Here is a 5191-nt window from a genome sequence, read left to right on the forward strand (position 1 = left end):
ACTGTACACTTTAAAAAATAGTTAAAATAGTAAATTTAATGTTATGTATATTTTACCACAACTGATTATGAAAAAATCAGTCTGTGGACATTCCCATCTTTGTCTTAGGGTCTGATTCTGTGGGGACGTTCGTATCACGGCTGGTGGCTCTGTACCACTATCTGTCCATTTCGTCCATAGAAAAGTTGTAGGGGCTGTTTGGGTAGTATCTCTTTGTTTTCTAAATTTAAAACAGAGTAGATGTCTGAGACATGTTTGGTGTTAAAAATGTGTTTGACTAAGAGTCCATTTAAACCTGGAAAAAATATTTGTTCATCCACAGAAATGTATCAAGTTGTATCCAGAGTATCAGACTGGGTGGCTTCAACAACAATTTATTATCTCACAATTCTGGAGGCTGCAAGTCTAAGATCAAGGTCTCAGTAGGGCTAATTTATTTTGAGACTTGTCTCTCTTTGGTTTGTGGATGACAGTTTACTTCCTGTGTCTTCACATCATCATCCCTCTGTGTATCTGTACCTTAATCTCCTCTTCTTAAAGGGACAATAGTCTGATTAGTTTAGAGCCCACCCTAAAGACCTCATTTTAACTTAACTACCTCTTTAAAGGTTACATCTACAAATGCAAATGCAATCACATTTTGAGGGGCCCTGTGGGTTAGGACTTCAACAAATGAATTCAGAAGAGACACAATTCAACACACAACAGTGGGTGTCTGTGTGTTATGGGATTTTTGTCTTTAAAGGAAGAATGTTCAATGCATAGATGACTTTCCTGCCACCTTCCTTTCCACAGATCAGTCTCCTTTCTTGTACGACAATATCCCCAGTACTGAGAGAGAGAGAGAGAATGAGAGAGAATGTCCTTTCTTTAAATTTCAAGACTCAGCATTACTGAGTGGGCTGAGGCTCATCTTTAAAAATAAAATTAAAAAAAATAACCTAGAAGGAAGAGATATTGAAAATGAGGAAGAACCAACCAACTTTAACAGGAAGAAATCTATAACTTTCATGAGTAGCACTAGCAGCTTCTTGGCAAAAATTCCTGATAATGAAAGGCATTTCTGGTATGATTTTGAGTGTCCACAAGAAATAACAGCTCTGGTGGTCTCTGTCCTGTCACCTGGAGATTTACTAAAACAGAGTCTCAAGACTGCATTAAACATCCATTCCTCCATGACTTAAATGAGGACACTGGGGGTCAGTGGACAATGGGAATCTCATTTCATCCTGTGGATGGATAGAGTAAGTGCTGTCAGGCTCCAAATGATTAGAGAGTGTGACGATAGCATGATTTATGACCAGCAGTGTCGACGTGGCTATTATTCAGTGTTAAATTATGAATAAACTGAGAAAGATGTTCTCCTAGGCTGTATCCAAAGCCAGTGTCATCTGAGCAGCTTAGCGATGTCATGACCCAGAGCTCAAGAAAGTATTTCATTGATGAAACCGTGGAATGTGAAGAAATGAGTGCAGTGATTTAAGAGGCAATGAAATTTCCTTACTTCAAACTAACAAGTGGTCTGTCAGTACACCCAACTCTGTACTTTTTTGTATTTTGATAGAGCAGTGCCATCTCTTCTTACCACTGGAATTGGGGTTCTCTGGGCTTCCTTCCTGCACATAATTCACGGCTCAGAGAGCATGCTGGAATACAGGTAGCGATTTCTTCAGGATGTCCAATTTGCATCCCGTTGCATGTCACCAGGCCACAGGATCTGCTGCTGTCGTTGCTATTGTTCTTGTCAATAGAACTTTCTCTAGGTTCCCAATCTTTTAGATGTGTGGCAATCTGGGTCTTATTTTCTCTTCCACAGATGCACTTTCATTTGTTGCCTTTTTTCAATCAATTTCCAGATGTTGTCGCTTATGCATTTTATTTCCAGCACATTTTATCCTTTCCTCAATTTCTGCATAATCCATGTCATGCCACCCTGTATCCCCCTCACCCACCCTAATCAGGCAAATTCCTGAAATTTGCTGCAATGCCACCAAATTTAGTTGGCTCCTCCATGCCCCAGCTGAGTGTTCCCTGGTTCTGAAGACATAAAGGATGACTAGACTGCAGGAGACTTCTTTCAGAATGAGCTCCCAGCTGATCGCCAGATGCTATTGAGGCTGGGCTGTTTAGTCAAGTCCCTGTAGGGAGGAAGAATGCTCAATGGGGCCCTGAGTCCAAACCACAGTTTGTTTTAGAACTTTTTTTTTCCATAATCTTTTTGTGCAAATATCCAACCAGTAAGCCAGAAATGGTTTTTAAATTGTTGTTGAACAATATAAAAATTATAAAGAAGTCTTGCCTTTCTGTACAACTTCATACATTTTGGCATTATTTGGAAATGAGCTCTTCCCCATAAATTAACTTTTTAGACAACTGAAACATGGCTTTGTGTCCCAAACTGATACTAATCATTAACCATTTTTACATAAAAATATGCTAGAACACAGTTTAGAGTGTGTTGGTCATGATCAAATGTTTTCCTAATGATGCTGGCCCAGTGCTCTCAATACTAACAGCCACACCTGAGATCTATGCCATACCAGTCTGCTTTCCTTCATGCCAGGGGTTGTCAACTTTGGCAACACTGATCTTTAGAGTCAGATAATTCCTCTCTGGGGGAACATGGCCTGTGCAATGTAGGATGTGTAGTACCATCCCTTGCCTCTACCCAGGAGTGCCAGTAGCATCATCCCCTGAGGGATGACAACCAGCAACGTCATAAGGATGAGATCATGCAGTGTTGTCACACATACCCAACATGTCCAGTAGGCTCTGGTCAGTGCAGCAGGAAGACAAAAGCAAAATAAACAAAGCTATAAGGATTGGAAAAGAGGATGAAATGTCCTTATTTGTGGTCATATACATGGAAAACCCCAAATAATATGAAACAATTAGAATTAGTATATGTGTAATAAGAATTATAATGCAAAAAAAGTACATGTATAAAGACATGAATTGGTGTGAACATACTTTGTACAAAAATATGAAAAATTGTGCTCTATATGTGTAATAAGAATTGTAATACATTCCATTGTTGTGTATTGTTAAAAAATAAATAAATAAATAATTTAAAGGGTCACTAGAAGTGAGATGAACATACAAAATTCAATTATATTTCTATGAACTAAAAAATAAAAGGAAAATGAAAATTTTGAAGATATTACATGTAGTCTCATAAAAAGAAAATAAGTAGAAATGAATCTAACAAAAAAATGTATGGCAGAAAACTGCAAAATATTAAAGAATTAATGAGTTAGAGGAGCTCAAGATAGTTAAAATTTTAATTCTTCCAAAATTTATCTGTAAACTCAAGGAAATTCAAAAACTAAATCCCAGTAGGGATTTGTTTTTTTTTTTTTTAATTTGGAAGTTGACAAATGAATCTAAAATTTATATGGAAATTTAAAGAACCTAGAAAGAAAATCTTAAAGTAGAAAAATTTTGGAGCAATAATACTATGAGATTGCAAGATTTCTTACAAAGATTCAGTAATTAAGAAAGTATGATATTGGTCCAAGGGAACAGAAAAGAGAATCATATTTAGATGCATTCATTCATAATCAAATGATTTACAGAAAAGTTGCTACTGAAACTATGCAGAGAAAGTGATAGTTTTGGTAAACAATGCTGTACCAACCAGATATATGGAAAAAGTGTTTTTTTGTTTTTTTTTTTGGCAGTACTGAGGATTGAACCCAGGAATGCTTTATCATCATAACACATCTCCAGCCCTATTTTTCCTTTTTGAGACAGATATCACTAAATTGTGGAGGCCAGCTTTATACTTACACCCTCAGATTCTTGAGTAGCCAGGTTTATAGGCATGCACCACCATGCCTTCCTGAAAAAAACTGAATCTTCATGCCTACCTCATGCCGTAACCAAAGATTATTTTGAAACCACTAAAATTTTCAAACATTGGTGGTGTGAATTTAAATTATTATAGATTCTTTGAAAAACTGACACTATCTAATAAAGCTGAATATAGGCCCATTCTACAATCCTGCAAATTCATTCCTATATGTACACCAAATAGAAATGCACAAACCTTTCAGGAAAAAAAAAAAAGCAGATACAAAGACACAAGAATGTTCATAATAGCTGTGGAATTTACAGCAGGCAGAAACTCAAAGTAACCCAGATATTTCCAACAATCAAATAGATAAGTGAATTGTGATATCTTTGCTCAAGGGAATGTGAAAGAAAGATCATTGCCACACACACCATGAATATCACAAACATAATACTGAACCACAAGAATGCACATTGTATGGTTCTATTTATGTGAAGCTCAAGAAAATATGAAATGAATCTGTGGTGTTAGAAGTCAATAGTGGTTACCTTGGAGAAGGCTGCTACTAGAATAGGGGACAGAGGGTTACATGGCTGGTAACATTTTATTTCTTTATCTGGACGAATGATAACATTCATTTTGTGAAAATTCATCAAGATACATATTTTCGACTTGCACATATTTTTGTGTGATGTACTTCCATTTAAAGTTTACTTAAGGAAAGAAAATGTCAGGAATTAGAAATCTGATAAGAGTTTTGGAAACTAGCAGGATGACACACAAGTATGTCATGGAGGACAGATAAGTCAGGACAAGCATTCTGAAGGACATACTATTTAGATTCACATAAAGGAATTAGCCAAGGAGAAGTATTTGTGGTTGTAAGGGGTGGAAATTTGGAAAGCTCATCTAGGGAAAAATTATTTGAGCAAAGTCTAGGGGCATAAAAGAGTATTGTTCATTCACGATCCTAAAAAGAGATGGTGGGGAATAAAGGAATCTCGAGCTGGAAGTAGCCCTAGCACTTCCCAGATGAAGATTCCACTTGTTGAGATAAGGAAACTGAATAAGGATTAGATCAAGGCATCAGAATGTGTTCCATTTTGGACATGTTGAACTCAAGATCTCCATAGGCCCTCTATAGGAGGCAGTTAGAAGAGACAGGTCTCAAATTTAGGAAAGAAGTCAATTAGCAATTCTGTTTACTGGTAACAGATTGTGTGCCAGGAGGGCAATTTCTAATATGAGCACATACTTTGTTTTTCCTCTAGTACTCTCTTCTACTACACAACCTGCCCCTGTTCAGGCAATAAGAATTTACCATAAGATAACGACTGGACCAAAAGAAAAGACAAATCTTAGACTTTAAAGTTTAGAAGAACTTGAAGAGTCAAACTT

This window comes from Marmota marmota, unplaced genomic scaffold (assembly GCF_001458135.2).
Source record: "Marmota marmota marmota unplaced genomic scaffold, marMar, whole genome shotgun sequence".
Taxonomy (NCBI): Eukaryota; Metazoa; Chordata; class Mammalia; order Rodentia; family Sciuridae; genus Marmota; species Marmota marmota.